This window comes from Mustela erminea, chromosome 16 (assembly GCF_009829155.1).
Source record: "Mustela erminea isolate mMusErm1 chromosome 16, mMusErm1.Pri, whole genome shotgun sequence".
Lineage (NCBI taxonomy): Eukaryota > Metazoa > Chordata > Mammalia > Carnivora > Mustelidae > Mustela > Mustela erminea.
In genome coordinates this window covers 1696600-1718496 of record NC_045629.1, presented here as the reverse complement: position 1 = coordinate 1718496, position 21897 = coordinate 1696600, and the positions used below count along the sequence as shown (strand labels likewise).

The 21897-nt window shown below is 39.3% G+C and overlaps 1 long non-coding RNA gene across 1 annotated transcript; it reads right to left on the bottom strand.

Moving 5' to 3' along the window:
• Window positions 1-249: 249 nt before the first annotated feature.
• On the bottom strand, window positions 250-19815 carry LOC116575575. The gene is made up of 3 exons (XR_004279841.1): window positions 19804-19815; window positions 14146-14151; window positions 250-357 (listed from the first exon to the last, which is right to left on the bottom strand). It is a non-coding gene; the product is annotated as an uncharacterized LOC116575575 (long non-coding RNA).
• Window positions 19816-21897: the final 2082 nt, after the last annotated feature.

Genomic DNA, 21897 nt, shown 5'->3' with positions numbered 1-21897 from the left:
AATACTACCCCTATAGGTAAACCAATTTTTAATCCCGCTTTATCTTAGAAAAGTTGAGTCCTTTAACAAAGATATCAAGATACACCCAGAAAGAATCAAAATAAACTTCTTCACCCACACTGAGAATTTATAACCACTCTCCCATCTTTTTCTTCCACCACTGTTTCTGTGTTTTTGTGTTTGTCCTGATAGTATATAAATCTTATACTTGGGGTTCTTTTTGATGAGGTTCTTCCTCTATTTACATATATTTTTTTTCTCGTGTCATATACTTTTATCAGTCTTTTGTTTGTCTGTTTTTGTTTATATACTTCATAAATCGTACATTGGGGCCCATTTGAGCTGAATCTTCTCTTTCTTTTTTCTTTTTTTTTTTTTTATTTGACAGAGAGAGATCACAAGTAGGCAGAGAGGCAGGCAGAGAGAGAGAGAGAGGAGGAAGCAGGCTCCCTGCTGAGCAGAGAGCCCGATGCGGGACTCGATCCCAGGACCCTGAGATCATGACCTGAGCCGAAGGCAGCGGCTTAACCCACTGAGCCACCCAGGCGCCCTGAATCTTCTCTTTCATCGTCCCTTTCTTTCCTGTCTCGTTCTCTCTCTTTCTTTTTCTTTTCTTTTGTCTCTCATTTGGGTGGGGAATCCTGATTGCTCAGAAGTGTTCCAGGGTGCACCTTGACTGCACCACGGTCGATACATCCAGCTACATCTGTTCAGTCATCTCTCAGCAAAATGACTAGGAAGAGGAATGCCCAACAGAAGAAAAACACAGAGGATGGACCTTCTGGAACAGAGCTAATGGCTATCAACATAGACAATATGTTGGAAAGAGAATTCAGGCTAACAATTATCCAGGCAATAACTAGGTTGGAGAAAGCCATGGATGAGCAAACAGAATTGATTAGAGCCAAACTGAAAGCCACCAGACAGAATGTTCACAATGTTAGGGATGAGCTGAAAGCTACCAGGGATGAACTTCACAATGCTCTCAATGAATTCCAATCTAATCTGAATTCTCTCAAAGCTAGGGTAAATGAGACAGAAGATATAATTAGTGATCTGGAGGACAAACAGTTAGAGAGAAAGGATCAGGAGGAAGCCTGGAACAAACAGCTTAGAAACCACGAAAACAGAATCAGGGAAATAAATGATGCCATGAAACGTTCTAACGTCAGAATTTTTGGAATCCCTGAAGGGGAGGAGAAAGAAAGAAATCTAGAAAATATAGTGGAACAAGTTCTTCATGAAAATTTTCCCAGTCTTGCGAATGGAACCAGCATTCATGTACCAGAGGCCGAAAGGTCTCCACCCAAGATTATACATCCCAAAAAAACACCAAGGCACCTGATAGTCAAATTGAGGAATCATAATTGTAGGTATAATCTCTTGAAAGCCTCTAGGACAAAGAGGCTCCTTACTTACAGAGGGAAGCCCATCAGAATAACGTCAGACCTGTCCACAGAGACCTGGCAAGCCAGAAAGGGCTGGAAAGACATATTCAGGGCATTAAATGAGAATAACATGCAGCCAAGAATACTTTATCCAGCAAGACTGACATTCAAAATAGATGGAGAGATAAAGAGTTCCCAAGACCAGCAAGGCTTAAAAGACTATGCAACCACCAGCCGACACTGCAGGAAATATTAAGGGGGGTTCTATAAAAGAGGAAAAATCCTAAGAATAGCATTGAACAGAAATATAGAAACAATCTACAGAAAGAAAGACTTCAAAGGTAACACGATGTCAATAAAAATGTATCTATCAATAATCACTCTCAATGTGAATGGCCTAACTGTGGCCATAAAATGGCACAGGGTTTTATATTAGATAAAACGACAGGACCCATTCATATGTTGTCTACAAGAGACCCATTTTGAACCTAAAGATACACCCAGACTGAAAGTGAAGGGATGGAGAAGCATCTTTCATGCCAATGGGCCTCAAAAGAAGGCTGGGGTGGCGATTCTCATATCAGATAAATTAGATTTTAAACTAAAGACTGTAGTCAGAGACACTACATCATTCTTAAAGGGACTATCCACCAAGATGATCTAACAATTGTTAATATCTATGCCCCCAATATGGGAGCAGCCAACTACATAAGAAAATTGTTAATCAAGATAAAGAATCATATTGATATGAATACATTAATAATAGGAGATCTTAACATGCCTCCCTCAGAAATAGATCATCGAAGCAGAAAATCAATAAAGAAACAAGAGCATTGAATGACACATTGGACCCGATGGACCTCATAGATATATACAGAACATTCCACCCTAAAACAACAGAATGCTCATTCTTCTCAAGTGCACATGGAACCTTCTCCAGAATAGACCACATACTGGGTCATAAATCAGGACCCAACCGATACCAAAAGAATGAGATTATTCCCTGCATATTCTCAGATCACTATGCCTTGAAATTGGAGCTCAATCACAAGGAAAAGTTCCAAAGGAACTCAAACACCTGGAAGCTAAAGACCACCTTGCTTAAGAATGCTTGGATCAACCAGGAGATCAAAGAAGAACTGAAACAATTCATGGAAACCAATGAGAATGAAGACACTTCGGTCCAAAACCTATGGGATACAGCAAAGGCGGTCCTAAGGGGGAAATACATAGCCATCCAAGCCTCCTTCAAAAAAATTGAATAATACAGAACACAGCAGCTGTCTCTACACCTTAAAGAACTGGAGAATCAACAACAAATCAAACCAACTCCACACATAAGAAGGGAAATAATCAAGATTAGAGCTGAGATCAATGAGGTAGAAACCAGAGATACAGTAGAATGTATCAATGAAACTAGAAGCTGGCTTTTTGAAAGAATCAATAAGATCGATAAACCATTGGCCACACTAATCCAAAAGAAAATAGAGAAAGCCCAAATTCATAAAATTATGAATGAAAAGGGAGAGGTCACAATGAACACCAAGGAAGTAGAAACAATCATCAGAAGTTATTATCAACAGTTATATGCCAATAAGCTAAGCAACCTAGATGAAATGGATGCATTCCTGGAAAACTATAAACTCCCAAAATTGAACCAGGAAGAAATTGACAACCTGAATAGACCAATATCTAGTAACGAGATTGAAACAGTGATCAAAAACCTCCCAAAAAACAAGAGCCCGGGACCTGATGGATTCCCTGGGGAATTCTACCAAACCTTCAAAGAAGAAATAAAACCTATTCTCCTGAAGCTGTTTCAAAAAATTGAAGCAGAAGGAAAACTTCCAGACTCTTTCTATGAAGCCAGCATTACCCTGATCCCCAAACCAGGCAAAGACCCTACCAAAAAGGAGAATTTCAGACCAATACCACTGATGAATATGGATGATAAGATTCTCAACAAGATCCCAGCAAACAGGATCCAACAGCACATTAAAAAGATTACCCACCATGACCAGGTGGGATTCATCCCTGGGCTCCAAGGATGGTTCAACATTTGCAAATGAATCAATGTGATAGAACAAATTAATATGAGAAGAGAGAAGAACCACATGGTCCTCTCAATCGATGCAGAAATAGCATTTGACAAAGTCCAGCATCCGTTACTGATTGAAACGCTTCAAAGTATAGGGATAGAGGGAACATCCTGAACTTCATCAAATCTATCTATGAAAAACCCACAGCAAATATCCTCAATGGGAAAAAGCTTGCAGCCTTCCCATTGAGATCAGTAACACAACAAGGATGCCCACTCTCACCACTCTTGTTCAACATAGTATTAGAAGTCCTAGCAACAGCAATCAGACAACAAAGAGAAATAAAAGGATCTAAATTGACAATGAAGAAGTCAAACTCTCTGTCTTCGCAGATGACATGATTCTTTATATTGAAAACCCAAAAGACTCCACCCCCAAGCTACTAGAACTCATACAGCAATTCAGCAACATGGCAGGATACAAAGTCAATGTACAGAAATCAGTGGCTTTCTTATACACTAACAATGAAAATACAGAAAGGGAAATTAGAGAATCGATTCCATTGACTCTAGCACCAAGAACCATAAGATACCTGGGAATAAACCTAACCAAAGAGGTAAAGGATATGTACTCGAGGAACTACAGAACACTCATGAAAGAAATTGAAGAAGACACAAAAAGATGGAAGACCATTCCATGCTCTTGGATCAGAAGAATAAACATTGTTAAAATGTCTATACTGCCTAGAGCAATCTATACATTTAATGTCATTCCAATCAAAATTTCATGAGTATTCTTCAAAGAGCTGGAGCAAATAATCCAGAAATTTGTATGGAATCAAAAGAGACCCCGAATCGCTAAGGAAATGTTGAAAAACAAAAATAAAACTGGGGGCATCATGATACCTGATTTCAAGCTTTACAACAAAGCCACGATCACCAAGACAGCATGGTACTGGCTTAAAAACAGACACATAGACCAGTGGAACAGAGTAGAGAGCCCAGATATGGACCCTCAACTCTATGGGCAAATAATCTTCGACACAACAAAAAAAAATATACAGTGGAAAAAGGACAGTCTCTTCAATAAATGGTGCTGGGAAAACTGGGCAGCTATATGTAGAAGAATGAAACTCGACCATTCTCTTACACCGTACACAAAAATAAACTCAAAATGGATAAAAGACCTCAACATAAGACAGGAATCCATCAGAATTCTAGAGGAGAACATAGGCAGTAATCTCTTCGATATCAGCCACAGCAACTTCTTTCAAGATGTCTCCAAAGGCAATGGAAACAAAAGCCAAAATAAACTTTTGGGACTTCATCAAAATCAAAAGCTTCTGCACAGCAAAGGAAATAGTCGAAAAAACAAAGAGGCAACCCACGGAATGGGAGAAGATATTTGCAAATGACAGTACAGACAAAAGGTTGATATCCAGGATCTATAATGAACTCCTCAAACTCAACACACACCAAACAGACAAACATATCAAAAAATGGGCAGAAGATATGAACAGAGACTTCTCCAGTGAAGACATACAAATGGCTATCAGACACACGAAAAAATGTTCATCATCACTAGCCATCAGGGAGATTCAAATTAAAACCACATTGAGATATCACCTTACACCACTTAGAATGGCCAAAATTAACAAGACAGGAAACAACATGTGTTGGAGGGGATGTGGAGAAAGGGGAACCCTCTTACACTGTTGGTGGGAATGCAAGTTGGTGCATCCTCTTTGGAGAACAGTGTGGAGATTCCTCAAGAAATTAAAAATAGAACTTCCTATGACTCTGCAATTGCACTCCTGGGTTTTTACCCCAAAGATACAGATGTAGTGAAAAGAAGGGCCATCTGTACCCCAATGTTTATAGCAGCAATGGCCATGGTCGCCAAACTGTGGAAAGAATCAAGATGCCCTTCAACGGACGAATGGATAAGAAAGATGTGGTCCATATACACTGTGGAGTATTATGCCTCCATCAGAAAGGATGAATACCCAACTTTTGTAGCAACATGGATGGGACTGGAAGAGATTATGCTGAGTGAAATAAGTCAAGCAGAGAGAGACAATTATCATATGGTCTCACTTATTTGTGGAGCATAACAAATAACATGGAGGACATGGGGAGTTAGGAGAAGGGAGTTGGGGGAAATCGGAAGGGGAGGTGAGCCATGAGAGACTATGGACTCTAAAAAACAATCTGAGGGATTTGAATTGGTGGGTGGGTGGGAGGTTGGGGTTCCAGGTGGTGGGTATTATAGAGGGCACGGATTGCATGGAGCACTGGGTGTGGTGAAAAAATAATGAATACTGTTATGCCAAAAATAAATAAAAAATAAATTAAAAAAAATTCAGGATACAGTTTCTTCTAACAGAGTAAAATATACCCTAAATCTAGCATATGGCTTTGTTCTAGTATCTGGCCTGATCACATTCTCTCCCTCTTTTTTCTTTTTTTTCTTTATTCAACGAGCTTCTATTTTCTTTTAAATTTAATTTAATTTTATTATTTTTTTAATTTATTTTTTATTTTCAGCATACAGTATTCATTATTTTTGCACCACACCCTGTGCTCCATGCAATCCGTGCCCTCTATAATACCCACCACCTGGTACCCCGACCTCCCACCCCCTGCCCCTTCAAACCCCTCAGATTGTTTTTTTCAGTGTTCCAAAATTTATTGTTTATGCACCACACCTAGTGTTCCATGCCCTCCTTAATACCCACCACCAGGCTCACCCAAACCCCCACCCCTCTCCCCTCCAAAACCCTCAGTTTGTTTCTCAGAGCCCACGTATTCTTTATCCGTTCATCTGTTGAAGGGCCTTTTGGTTCTTTCCAATTTGGCAACTGTGGCCATTGCTGCTATGAACATTGAGATACAAATGGCCCTTCTTTTCACTCTATCGTATCTTTGGGGTAAATACCCAGGAATGCAATTGCAGGGGCATAAGGTAGCTCTATTTTTAATTTTCTGAGGAATCTTCACACTGTTTTCCAAAGTGGCTGCACGCACTTGCATTCCCACCAACAGTGTAAGAGGGTTCCCCTTTTTCCTTATCAATTTCTTTTTCAGAATCTTTTTTAATTTTCATCTTTACAGTCATATTCTAAAACTGAAGGTTTTGGAGGGGAGGAGGGAGAGGGAATGGATGAGCCTGGTGATGGGTATTAAAGAGGGCGCTTATTGCATGGAGCACTGGGTATGGTACAAAAACAATGAATCTTGGAACACCGAGAAAATTTAAAAAAAAAAAAGTTAAAAGAAAAAAATATATAATAGGTCAATTATATAAGGCCCACTTTTTCTGACTTAATTTCCCATGCTGCGAGATGAACACTGTTACTTAGTCTACTCCTCCAAGGGGAAACTGCAGGTCAGAGTGACAGGCTGGTGGGGGCCAGAGCAGGGACCCACGCCAAGCCTCCATCTCCACAGCCTGCTTTCCTCAGTCAGCTATGCAGCCTCTCAAGGTAAAGATCTTCCTCTGGACCTTATCTGTTATTGCAATACTTTGGGGAATGACCCATTTTAGATCTTGTCCAATGAAAATAAAGCCCAGAGTTCTTAGTGACTGCTACAGACATACTTTCCCATCATAATCACTGCTGAGATGAGATTCATCAGCCAACCCCTTTAGAAACACCACACACAACAGCCAACAGATCCAAGCTTGAGCCAATGTAAGATTTAGCCAAAGTAGATAAACATGAGAAATCCCCTTTTCAATCAAGAACTTTTCCCCTGCAATTTTTCATTATAAATTGTGTCTCTTGATGTGCCATTCTCTGACCATTCTGTGGCATCAGTAGGAAAATCCAGCAGATGTGTCTGAAAATAGTCTCTGGCCACCAGGAAGAAGGCAGAATCACATTATGTGTCTGATAATTGGGCTAAGGCAGATCTTTGTTGAAATTATAATTGGCTAGTGAAAAAGCCAATCTTGGGAATTCCCTCTTGAGAGAGATGTTGCAATATTAAACGCTTTAAGTGCTACATTGTATTATAGAAGCTGCAGTAAAACAATATGTTAATAAAAACGTGTTATTTTTTAAATATTTTTTTAAATGTTTGAAACACATTTTTAAAATAATAATTTAAAAATTTGCTTAAATAGAAGTTAGGTTATGACAAGTTTTTTTTTGACATTACAATGGCTTAGTGAAAAATTTAACCTTGTCTGTACTGACACATTTCTCTATCTCTGTTTCCTAAGAAATGAAATAACAGGAGAATGAAGCCCTACTCTAACCTGCTGAGGTCTGCCCTTAGCAAGACTCTGAGAGTGTGAAGGTGGTATGAGAACTTCTAGAAGCATGGAGACAAGATCCTGCCTGAACTATCCCTCTGGCCACAGAACAGCAGGCCAGCCCCAAGCCAGACCCTATGTCATTACTCAGGCCCAGCTCCCCCAAAGTGAAATATGTGAAGATGGCCAGGACAGAAGCTCACATGTAAGAGTGAGCTGGCATCAGGTGGAAGTTCTACACCCCGCTCATAGCAGTGTGGTCTTCCACTGCATGGCGTGGAGGCTCCAAGCTCTTTCAGCCTTCCCTCTAGATGGGAGTGTAATACTACTTCAAACACCTTATAACTCTGTTAGGAACATGAATGAGACCAACACACAAGCCCTGCAGGTAATAAAGGCTCAGAAACTGCCCAGCAAGGTTTCCTAGAGCAGCGTGGGTGGTGACAATCACTAATGTAATTCTGTATGACTGATAAAGCATATACTAAATGACATAGAAAATACATTGGTAGAAATATGATGCTTTTATATAATTACAATTCATTTCAATTTTCCCATTAAAGAGATTCTTAGATGAGACACCATGTTATTTATATGAGACACATACATCTAAAACACAATCGAAGAAAGACCATAAAAGCTAGAAAAAGATAACCTAAGCAAAAAAGGGTCAGTGGAGTAATAAGCTTTGGGGTAAAATTCTCATCATGGATATAGTGGCTGAGAAAATACAGGAGGCTGTTAAATTATAATCTTAGAACAACATAAACTTGAACTAATTTTTAAATGTAAGAACATCCCATGAAATACTTGGAACAGTTATATTGAAAAATCATTATCATTTATCTGAAATTCAAACTGAACTGGTATGGACTATTTTTATTTGTTAAGTCTGTCATTCTAACCTGGAGGTCCTAGTTGTGGAGCTCTGTAAACCCATGCTTGCAAGTTATCTTGCCAACTTACACCCGCCATTCCTTCCAACCTCGGTTCAATAGTCTGCCTCCGATTGTGGCTTTACAAAAGCAGAAACACACTTGAAAGCACTGGAGCTCCTTGCTGGGATCACACCTGGAGCACCTGGGGTCTTCTACTCTGCCTGGAGCCGAGGAAACCTTGCCCACGTGCTCATCCAGGGCACATGGTGGGTCTCTAGCTTCAGCCTGGAGCCCTTTCCTTGGCAGTCCAGGCCCTCCCTGGCAACATTTCTCTGTCTCAACCCTCTCATCGTCCCTTAAACACATCACCATGAACACTGAGCACTGGAGCGAAGAAGTATGAAATATCAATACCTGGAAGGCAAAGTTGTCTCCCAATTTAGCATAAAAAAGGATTGTTCTTTTTACAACTTTACACCTGACATCTATGTGTGTTACATTCCAAGGATACGTGCATTTAGCTCAGTGAATTTCTCATTATTCAGTAAAACATGAAGCCAAAACAGCCCCCTTGCCCACCCAGCTCTTGGTCTCAGCACCAACTTTTCTAAGAGCTGAGGTTTTGGTCTGCAGGTCTTTTACAAAGCACCACTTTCCCCTTAGCTCCCAGCAGGCTAAGAGTAGCCATGCTTCCTGTTCATGCTGTCTGGTATTCATGACAGCCTGTGAGTTCACACAGTTGTGAGACCCAGAGGTCAAGTAAGTACCAGGGGCAAGGGTTTGCTGCTGCAGTGGTCAGAGCATTCCTTCATCATCACCAAATGAGCCAGATATTCTCATAGGAAAAAATCCCAGGATGTTGATGTTCAGCTATGTTTGACTCTTGTGGATTCTCAGTGTTGCTCAAGCTGCAGTGAGCCAGCAAAGGCTGGCAGCTTTAAGAATGAAGTTTGGGCTCCTTTCCCACCATATAAGGTCTTTGGTGAAGTCACAGTGACTTACTTTGGGAAAGAAGTCCTTGAAAAATTAGATTAACGCTAACATTAACGCTACCAATTTGGGGGGTACTCTTCTGGGGAAACTTAACATTTTGTATATTACAGTAAAACGTGGGTCGTGGTTTCCATATTGATGAGACATTATACTGACAGTCAAAGTTCAGAATGTGATCACTTGTATACATAACTACATTAGTGATGCAGGATGGGGGTGTATAACCTTGAGAGCTTTAACACGTAGTATGCTGTTTAATCCTTCAGGCAGGAGGCATTGCCTTCATTTCCTAGAAAGGGAAACTGAAGCTCAACATCTTCACACATCCCACTGAGCAGGTGGTAGAATTGGTTTTCTGCCCTTTACAAGACAGCTGGCTGGAGTCAGAGCTGTGCCGCACAGTCACAAGTAAGAACACAGGTGGGATAGGACAACACCACTGGCGGGGCCACTTCTTATGTCCTGGACGTGTGTGTTAACATGTTACTGAATATTTCACATCAGTGAGGCAGAAAGATGTCTATCACAGATATAAATGGAAAGCTGAACAAATCCTCTAGCCCCTTTGCCTGCTCACTTCTCCACTCCCAAACACCTTCCTCTAAGCTCATGCCATGCCCTCTGGTGATTTTCTGTCCATGGTTTCACTATCTCCCCAGGCCAAGTAGCCTGCATTATAGCACAGGACATAGCCTTTGTCACTCATGCTCACTTGCCTATCTTCCATCAGGCTAAGCTCCTGGGCATGAGGACCTAAAATGACATCACAGTGACCCAAGATCTAGCCTAGTGAATAAATGGGCCATCCAAAGTGCATTTAATTCAAAGCAAATGATGCATTTAAGAGAGTTTATTCAGTGACAATGAACAGGACATAAAGTAGCTGTAAAGCTTATTAATCTGTAAAAATACTTCATTTATGAAGAGGTATGGAATCTAATGGTTAAGATTTTGAACATTTGCTTCTTTAATATGCCCATATCCTAATTTTCATGACCAATATTCTAAATATTAAAATTCATTTTAGCTGAAAAATTTCTGTGACTGTTCTGTGCATTATTCAATCTTCTTTATATTCATTAAAGGGTGAATTTAGATTCCTCCTTTACCTTCTAACCTGCTGACATCTCAGAAGATGCACAGTACACTGGAGTTTTCAGTTCACCCCAAGGAATGTTGTTAGGGACTCGACACCTCATCCACAGATAAAAGGACTTTGGGTCAGTCCTGGGCACAGTGACTCAGAGGTAGACACACCCGACCCTAATAAGAAACTCCAGCCCCAAGCTACAGCAGTGAATTAGGGCATCTGGACTCACCCGAAGGCTGTATTCATCCTCTGGAACCAGTTCAGCTGCCAGCAGTGATGGCACAGGTACTACAGGACATTTTGAAGGCAGCCGTTTTTTCACTCACAGGCCAAATCTCCAGCTTTCCTGTTGTTTTCTACCTTCATATAACCAGAAAACCCTCATCTTGCCTAGACTTTGGATTTTTGGAAACAGCAAAATAATTGAATGGAATGCCTCAAAGGCAGTATTTTCAACTGTGACAGATTTTCCTCCCTTGTGAACTCTGTACATGACCTCTTCGTTTTAATAACAACACCAAGCTTTTTGAGCACTCAGTATATACCAGGCTTTTTTTTTTTTTTGGTACTTTCTCTTTGATTTTCTTTTTATTTTTTATTTTTTATTTTTTTAATTTATTTTATAAACATATAATATATTTTTATCCCCAGGGGTACAAATATACCAGGCTTTTATTATACATTTTCTCTTTAACTTTCCTGACAATCCCATGGGTTAGCTATTATTATTATCCCCCTTTTATAGGTGACAAATTAATGCTTCAAGAAGTTAAGGGACTTGCTCAAGGTAATAGGTGGCATGGATGACACTGAAGTGTGTTTGAGAAGAAGACTGCAGTTTATCCAAGGCCACACTGGCCAAAGACAGAGATGTTACAGCTTGCAATAACCCTAGGGTAGAAGTGATGTACAGCATCTCCCCCTCCTTCCTGGCCAGTTGCCTAATTTAATTTAGTTCCAGAGAGTCAATAAATTTATTATCTTAAAGGAAAATGAAAACATTCCAGAAGAACATTTGAGTATAATTTCAAGCTCAAAAGAACACAGAGATCACTTTACAAAGAAGTTCTATAATGAATAAACTCTTCGTGGGGGGTTGAGAGAAGCAGGAAAAATAAAGTTGGATTTCCTTGGGATCAGTTCAACTCTTTAATTCTGGCTCTCAGTTACTGACAAAACACTCTCCTGTGCTGCCCTTCACCCCCTCGGTTTTCTCAAACAGGAAACTAGGAGAGCCTTGACCAAAATCAATGTGTACTTTTTTCTAATGCTCCTCTAGCTTTGCTATTGTTCTTTCAAGAAATTTTTGGGAAAGAAGGAAAACTAATTTCTCTAGAATTCAAGATTTGGTGACCAATGCCTGCTGCTTTCCTGACCTTCCTCTGTAAAAAACTTTAGAAGAATCAAAGGAACAATGCATTTTCAAAAGGAAGACAGAAAAGAGAAAATTAAAAGAACAAATGAAGAACCTAAATGGAGAGTAATATTAGAAAATATATAAACAGGAGAAATGGGAAGGGTGCATTGCGGCCAACCTTCTTTTCTCCTCCTCCTTTCTCCTTCTTAGCCACCTCCCCTCCTTCAGGCCTTTGCTGCCCTGGTCACACCACCACTGAACAGTGTCTCTCTGGCTCTTTCTTCCACGATCTGCTTCCCTTCTCACACCTACCCTGGGAAATCTACCTCCAGCACAATAGCTTCATTTATCATCCAGATACTGATGAGACTGTATTACCAGCTCAAACCTCTTTCTTAGTTTCCAGTCCTGAGTCTCTGTCTGCCTGTCATTCCCTCTTGGGTGCTACACATATACCACAACAAAAACCTCCCAAACTAAACTTCTCTTTTTCCACTCCTCCAAGTTCACTTCTTTAATGATTCTCTACTGTTCTCTGTGTAAAGTTCAGTCTCCTGCACAGGATTGGAAAGTTTCTCCTCATTTGTACCCTCCTTCCCCTCCAGCTATGTCTCCCAGTACTACCCTTCTACCCTGTACTGTCTTGTACTTAGACTGTCCTGGACTTAGACTCATTGTCACGTGCCTGTCATTGCATTGTCACAGCTGTTTATGTGCCAATTTCCCACGAGACTGTGGACCACTGGGAGCAGACAATAGTCCTTCTTCACTATTTAATTCACAATGTCTGACACACAAGGAAATCACTACATATAGTTAGTTCACTTAACCAGATGAGCAGTCAGTGTTATTGCTGCAATGCAGGGCAGCTTAAAAGCAGCTCTCGTATTCCTCCTGGGCACTGCAGGTAGGGCTGAAGTGTTGGAGAACATAGGGTTGTTACATGCTTCACCACACAGCTTTAATGTTGTGCCCCTGAACACTTCCACATAGTAGCAGTTATGGTCGCCCTCAAAATAATGGTGTTTGCTTTCTTTCCCAACCTGCTCACCAATCACTAACTTGGGATAAAAACAGGGGAAGCCGGGAGAAGTTCAAGGAGGAGTTTAAGGAAGAAAAGTACCACTTACAATCATATAAATCACAAGATACTGAGTGGAGCACAGGCTTTGGAGACAACGAATTCTGCCTCTGCCACATGCACATGTGTACCCTTGGACAAGTAAGCCCCAGTTAAATCTGTACAGAAAGATCAATTATGCACCTAGCTCACAGTTGAACACCATGCAGTGGGAACTGATAGGGATACTATCCTCATATAATCCTTTGGAAGGCTGACTCTTCTATCTACATACTAGATTCACTGCTGAATTTGAGTAAAAATGAAAAAGATAATGATAAAGAAAAATAGGCCAATCTCCTTTAGTCCCCTTAATATCCAAATCTCCACTTCCTTTCCTGCATAATGAAAAGATGCTGGAAGTCAACTTCCCATGCTATAAAGTCCCTCTCGGTGCCGGAGAAAAGGTTGGACCTCAGGCAAATCACACTGAGTGGGAGGGGACCTCTCCGGCTCTGTGACACTACACTGGTCTGACTCTGTTCTGGAGAGCATCTGGAGGAGCTAGGGAGGAAGCAGGGGAAGGCAGTGCAACTGGGGGACAGCACAAGGAATATGTATGGAAATGGGCAAGCTAGGGCAATATCACGTCATTTTTTGACCACTGTCTTGACCCAGTTTGAGGCCCTTCCCCTTCTTTAACAGCCAGCTAAGGCCACCCTCTGACTACCTTCCTACCAGGCCTTCATACTCTTGAGTCCCTATCCATTTGCCCTAATCATTCAGGGCCAGGCACCAGACACCTAGGAACAGCATCTATGTCCCAGAGCTGCTAAAATCATTCAGACTTGCCAATTCAAGTCAGCCACCCTGCTTTGCCATGTCCTTCCTACAAAAGTCTCAATACCATTAAACCTGAAGCAACACAAGGGCTAGGAGCACAACCTCCCACTTAACGCAGTTAAAAAGCCACATATTTTGATTCTCTCAGACTCACCTACCAATAGTTTACTCTTGACCAGTAGCCTAAACATAAACAGTTGATTAACACATATTTTGTGTGTTATATGTATTCTATACTATATTCTTATAATAAAGTAAGCTAGATGAAAGAAATTATCAAGAAAATCATATGGGAGAGAAAATACATTTATGGCACTGTAGTGTATGCTTTGAGTAAAATGTGCATGTAAGTGGCCTCATGCAGTTCAAACCTCTGTTGTTCAAGGGTCACCTCTGCAAGTATTTGCCCAGAGTTCCCTTTTGTCCCTCTGACCCCTGATCAACCTCAGTGCCTCCCCATGCCATGTTTTCTCCAGAGCACTGTGAGTATAACAAATTATAAAACTGTAAAATTCTTGGTTCCTCTCTTTCAATCAACTTCTGGCCTCTCCACACCTCACGCAGAGTAAGACGGTGAAGACAGGCAGGCATGCTCAGTGCCCTGGGCAGCTGCAGCCCAAGGAATTGGTGTCTCCAACAAGATGTCCCTTCCATGGCACCCATTAACGCTCTGCCACTAGGCCTCTTGGACATTAGTGAACAACCCACTTTCTTAATGAAGAAATGACATCACTGCTTCCTATATTCTAATGTAACAGTTGTTGTCAGTCTCATTCTTCAGGAAAAGAAGAGATCTCTTCCTACAATATTTCAAGTTGCCACTTAAATCTTGAGTTATAATATCATATTTCCAATGTAGACTTCATCCCAGAGTTGAAGCAAATTCCCAGGGATGGAGGCACCCTGGGCTTGGAGTAAAAAACCTGAGACTGGATCTTGAGGTCTCTACTCAGGCACCAGGGAACCTGGATCAGGTCACCTTCAAGCCCTGAGGTTCTGTTTCATGTTTCTAAGACATTAGCAGTATAGCCTGCCAAACAGACATCAGGGCAAAAAATTAAAAATAATTGGGAATACTCCTCATCCACTGACAGTTCTAAGCTCCCAAAGGCATCATATCTGTATGCCAATGAAGAGCATTTTGTATTTGAGACCAGAGAACACAAGTAGTTACAAATGGCAATTGTAAAGAGTGTAAGGATCTCATTCCTAATTAATTTCAGTGCTGCTTATCAAATAGTACACAAATGTCCCTTCCTAAACCTAGAATTTGCCCTCATATTGTCCTTTTCCCAGAATTCAATACAATAATTTCCATTTCTTGCTCTCTGTGCCCCTCTAATGTAAAAATATTTGGCAGCTTTTCCCAAAAAAGTCCAGCTGCCTAAAATCAGGTTTCTATAATTGTATCTGCTTATGAAACCCCTTAAAGAAAAATAATGATGAAAAGATTTTTTTTTGGTAGGAAAGTTATATTGTGGAAAAACAATTTTGCTACTTAATGTAGTCAGGTTTACCTACATGTATGCCTATATGAATACCTAAATGTATGCCCAGAAATTTATATATTCTCAGATGCATTTTTTCTTTGAAAATCACTAAATTTTGCTGATAGTTATGGGTTTGGCTGATTGTGAGGCTCTCTTTTTGATGATGTAAAGCAGATCAGACTTTTCATACCCTGGGATGATGAGCTATGTCCAAATCTGCTCAGTAGGGAAGTCAGTGCTTTGCACAGAATGATGACCACCTTACTTGAGGCAACAAATTCCTAGATAAATGAAGAACATTGTTTCAACAGAGAAATTGCTGCTCCAGATTTGATGAGTACTTTTCAAAATCCTGTTTCTATTTGTATATGAGTTAATCACAAGGGATTTATAGCATCACAAGTAATTTAAACATCAATGAAAAAAATAATTGAATCTCAACTTAGAAAATGTTACCCATTTTTAATATATGTTCATCTGTTTAGAAGATAAATGAGAGTGTTGAACTTAATATAAGCATGGTTCTCCTGGAAAGCAGTTTAGAAGTCTCTACAGACTTTTGTTTTCTGAGACACGGGTAACTACAAAGGATCTCCTGTTCTTCCTTATCCTGAGATAAGACCCAGCTCCTCTTCTTTGTGACTCCCAAAGACTGTGGATGACTTCTTTTCCTTCTTGCGTCTCCAAATGCCCAAACCTCCTTGCTTTTTTGTGAAATGTTCTTCACTAGGAAACCTCTCCCTATTGCACTACCCTGAAAAACCGTCTCCTTAATTGTCCAGTGCATTTCAACTTTCACAGTTTTGGAGCCATGACTTAGATATGACTAGACTTTACTTGATCCCCCATTTACTCCTCCTAAGTAAGGAGAGTCTCGGGCCTCACTGTGCTCCATTCCAGGGACCCAAAAGTGGGTTTAGCACCCAGACCTGGGCTCAGGATGGCAACAGTAAGGATTCACACCCACTGGGAAGAGAACAACTCTTCAATATGTACCAATGGGCTGTAATTCTATATTTGCTTTTGATTTAGGACTAAATTTTGAATTGAAGCTATAAGCTCTCTCCCTGTTGTATGTTTACGATACATAATCAGAAAGTTCTTTACCTCTAATGGTGAGTACGCAACATTTCCCTACCTCCAGATGATATTAACAAATTAAATAATAAAATCTCTTAAATTATAGAAACTCTACTCTAATTGACTTAGAGATAAATAACTGCTTACACAATTGAGTATTTCTAAAACTCTCAGAAATTAAGAAAATTGAGCTTCCAATATTTAAAGTGCTTTTTTAGTAATTATTCTCACAGAAACTAATTCAAATGTCTTAATAATTCAAGCTCACACAATTTAGGTAATATTTGGAAATTAAGACTAGTTTAATATTATTCACTTAATAAAAACTATGTCTTCGATGGTAAGTATAGTAAAAACTTTTGTTTCTATCCTACTTGGATATGTCCTTCCTAAACCTATACAGTTTTATTGATCAAATAAGCTAATATTATTTCTGCCAAATATTTATGATAATGAAAAATGTAATTTGTGTTTAACCCAATCAAATTGTTATTTTGAAAAACTAGTTCAACAGTAATGATGTTTTGTATTTTTTTGTAGCATGTCGGCTTGAAGATAATTTCCAAAATCTTTAGGTAACTTAAAATGTAGACTGATACTAAATCAATTAATAAATATTCATTAGATGCCTAAATTATTTCTAAGTAAAAGAATGTTGTAACATTAATTGCTAAGCATAATTTTAAGTTTATATAATTTTGTCGCTTATTTTCATTTATACAGAAAGGCTATATATATTTAGGTCTATTAATGAATGTTCGTTTTTGCCACTTTGAGAAGTTGCAATATAAGAAACATGTGCTGTCAGAGAAAGTTGTGAGATGTATATTCATGAGATTTTCTAGTCTGTTGCAAAATCTGGAGTGTGGGAGACACTTCATAGTTATTGGCTTCCTAGTTTTTTCTGTGAAAAAGAAGTTACTTTGGTTAAAAGTTATAATCAATATATGTAAATATATAAGTAAATAAGACTTTACTAGAAGCAATAAGGTACAGAGGAACAACTTTGTATGCAGGATTTGGATTTTTTTTTTTAATGGAAAGAGAATAGTTTCATCCTAAGGTAAAATGATTGGTTGCTCCAGAATTAGGAAGAGGAAAGTTTTGGATAAATCCTGAATTGTTATAGAAATCTGTGGTAGGTTCCCAAAAAGGGAGTTTTATTTGCAGTGATCACGCTAGATAAGTTTTAATGGGTTTACTTATACAATTTCCAAAAAGAACTTTTGTTCACATTTTTCTTGGGTTGTTGGTCAGCTCTTACTAAGAAATTATAAAAGGTTCTCCTTCACTTTCTGAATAATTAGCCCATAAGGCAAAAGTTCTGTCTTGCCAGAATTTCCTTTGTTTTATGGTAACTTTATCATGTCCTTAATTATATAAAAGACCAAGTATTCTCACTTTTGAAAGAGCTACAGTTCTTTACAGTCATATTACGTTGAATGTTTTTCTTTAAATCCTCTTCTTGTCACTTTGGTTAAGCAAATAGCCAAATACTGTTTCTCAGTAATCCATGATTATATCTCAAGCAAGAGTCCAAATCTTCGGACAACCTCTGATACTTTGCCCTCCTAAAGTCAAATCTTAAATAATGCCTTTTGAACTGAAATTGTCTTTGAGATTTCTAAAAAGGTCCTAGGAAAATTATAAAGGATTTGTTCTTTCACCTTGTAAAAAGAGAGGTGCTGAAACTAAGTTTATTTGACATGTAACTATTAAGTTAATGGGAAGTATTGTAAAATCAGAAGAAGGGCATCACCTTCCCCAGGTTAACTTTGCACAAGCAAAATGGAGTTAAGATAAATATTTCAAAAGTGTGTGCTGCCAGAGAGTCCCTAGAGAATTGCCACTGCCCTTGCTGTCCCTATGTTCCTACTCAGAGACCTGGTGCAACTATGCTGATCTTATACAACAGTATAGTGCAATCAGCCATAGTTTCAGGTAATTTTTAATTGTCAACTTGGTGACAGCTCCACTTACTTCATTTGAATCTGGCATCTTCCAGGGCAGTCGTTTTCAACTAGGGCTCCATATCATTTGTGTATCAAGTTTTATTAGTAGAGGTGTCCATGACCTGCTGCAGCTTTCCTCACTCTTCTTAAATGCTTGATATATTTTATAGTTTAATTATATATTTATTCTATATTATGACAAAATTATTATATGTTATGTCTGAGGATATTTTCTATATAAAGATTATGTTCAACCATCTTAATAAATTAGATGTAATAACTACACTCCTTTGAAAATAGGGTTAATTGTATTAGTAGGTATTTCATTCAAATTTTTTGGATTAATTTTCTGGTTTGTTTAGCAACAATCTAATTTCCTTATCAGTTGTGTTACTATCAGACCTTTCATTTTTAAAACTTATCAACAATAAATTAACCAACCACAGGCATCTTAAGTATTTTGTCATGTACACATATTTTTTGTTTTACTCTGACTCTATTCTAAAAGCTTTGAAATCAGATACAGGTTGGACTGCCTCATCTTCTGACTATCTGATAGCCTCATGCAGAATACAATGCCAGCCCTTGGGTGTGGGTCTCCGATGGCACTGCATAAACAACACCTGTGAACCAAGTCAGGATTTCAGAACTCCAGTGGAAAAGTGGATGGGTTAATGAGACCGCAAATTCAAGATCCAGCAAAAAAAAAAAAGAATTAATTACATAGGACTGAACAAACTGATGAGTGTTAATAATGGGTCATTGTGGGGGGGGGGGTTGTTTGTTTGTTTTGGAATGTTGTTATTTCAGTGTTCTATTTTCTGGATATACAGTGGAAATTCTTTTGTTTTCTTCTTATCTCTGAATCAAAACAATTTAGTAGGCTCTACTGTTGTGAGTTTAAATGAAACATTTGTAAGTGATGTCTTATTCCCCCTGTTTGTAAGTGACATCTTATTCCCCCTGCCCAAGACTTAGAAATTCTTTTCAAGAATTCTTACTTTCATGGCAATACAATTGTTTGTCTAAGTTCAATAAGAATCTTTCTTGTGATAGTACATAATTGGAAACTGGTTATAGAACCAAAGCCTTGCTTGAAATGTCATACCTGAGAATGATGGCTATTTAATCAGACACAACCAGACACTTTTAAGGAACTAAGAGGGACTTTATGGATAGTGCTTACAAAACCATCCTAGGAAAAGTGGCATGGTACCTAGCATACTGGTTCACAGGCTTCCAGGTACCTAAAGAAGGTCGTCCTGGCAGGCTTAGGAATAAGGATATTTTGAGGGACCTTAAGAAAATAGTAATTCACCAGATCAAATTCTGGCCCTGATCATTGTCTACCAGGCTCTACAAAACTCCAGAACCCCTTCTCTTTCTTAGAGATGTCCTTCACAAATGAATCTTCTTCCTACTTCAGTTGAGGGATTTTTAATTTACATAATATTAAAAAAGACATGAGAAAAGTATGCCATGATAGGGTTGTTTTACTGGTTGACAAGTTTTCCATCATATTTTGTGGTATTTTTATTGAAACAGTTTGTAAATGTAGACACAGTTTGTGAACCTAGGAGTAGATATTCACTACGTGTTAGTTCAGTGTGAGATCTTTAATCACAGGCCATATTTTATTCTTTTACTCCCCTCCTCAAAAATACACACACAGGGTTGGGAAAACTATTACACAAAGAAGATTCTCAGTATCATAATTTGATTCTTTCAGTGGTTGGCAAATAATATTTCTCGATGACAGTTTCCCAGGCTCTCTCAGTTTGTCTCAGGTTTGGACTTCTGTTTTGGACATACTCAGAACTCTGAAAGGCCATCTCCTTGTTTTTAATCTGATCCCCCAATGTAAAAAATCCAGCAAACCCTCAGGACCTGTATACTGCCCACACGGTTCTTAAGCCCTCAAAATGTGGCTAGTGTGAATCAGGACATGCTCTGGGTATCCTGATTTCAAAGACATAGTATGGGAAAGAGAGTGTAAAATACCTCCTTAATAACCTTATATTGTTTACATATTGATGACTAATATTCCAAATATATTGTTATTAATAAAATATATCATTAAAATTAATTTCATATGCCCATTTATTACTTTTTTGAAGCATAACTACTAGAAAATTTTAAATTGTGTATGTGGCTCACATTATGTTTCCCCTGGACATCCCTGTGAGTCTACACTCTTTAAATGAGTCCCAATAAATGCAAAGGGAACTTTAAAGGGGTCTGTTCATGTAGATCACAGAATTTCAGGGCATCTGTTCTCTCACTTCTTGTTACATGAGAGTCCCCAGAGGCAAAACTCTCATGCAAAGTCCCCGAAGCAGCAAATTCAAGTGCTGGACCAAGGCAGGAATTCCACCCCAGGTAATTTCCCAGACTACACGGGCTGACAGAGATGTCAGTCAAGTGTCTGAGCTGTGACAGGCTACTATCCCCTGACATCCCCAAACATTTTTGTGTTCCCAGCAGCTCACCAGGCCTAGGGCAGGCTGGCTCTAGGACTATAGGGGCCTGGCCTAGAAGGCCTCTAGTTGTGGCTGCCAAAGGGACAGGCTCACAGGGAACCAAAAGCCCAATGCCATCAGCTCTTGATTTCATGCCTCTGTTTCAGGCCTTGTTTGGAAGGTCTCTTAACAGTAAAGCCACAAGACACTCCTATAACTATCATGGGGGAACTTCTATTGTTGGGTTTAATTCTGTTTACATTCTGATGTAAAAGATGCTATTGGCTCAGGTCAGCTTTCCCTTAAAGGTGAGAGCAGGAAGAGTTGTGCTGGGGGCAAAAATGAGGAGCCCTGGGGGCCAGCAGACCTCTTCAGTAGTGGGGTACCTGAGGGCTGTGCTTCAGAGGACATACTGCCATTCACATCCTCCCTTCTTCCCCAGCGAGCAACCGCATGTGTTCAATGATATTTTAGATTCTCCTTTTGTATTTAAAAGGGTGTCCTGCATATAGACTTAGGTGTTGGCCTTTCCCAGGCAGCCATTAAAACATCCATTCCTACCAGGACCAGGACCAGGGAAGGCTCCTGAAAGAGGACCCCAGCATCCTGACAGCATCGCAGGCCCCTCTTGGACACCTGGGACTGTCTTCAAAACGCAGTGGACATATGTTTTGTAAGGTAACAGATAGGGATGGAAAAAGTAAAATAAACACAGTACATCAACTTTATTCAACTCAACAAATAAATATTATTTTAACTGCTATCAGATCCTAATGGGTTTAGCAACCATCAATTAAACAATCCATAAATTTTGGACAGAACTATCATTAATCTGAGTTTGCTAATAAAACTGATCGTACAGAACATAAGTATCAATCCTCAAACTATAATACAAAGCCTAAAAATAGGCCTGAGACTCATCCATGTGGCACAATGAACTACTGAGTTCTGTAGGGTGTATGCATACTACCTGTTTTTGATAGAAAAACCCAAATATTTTCTTATTTT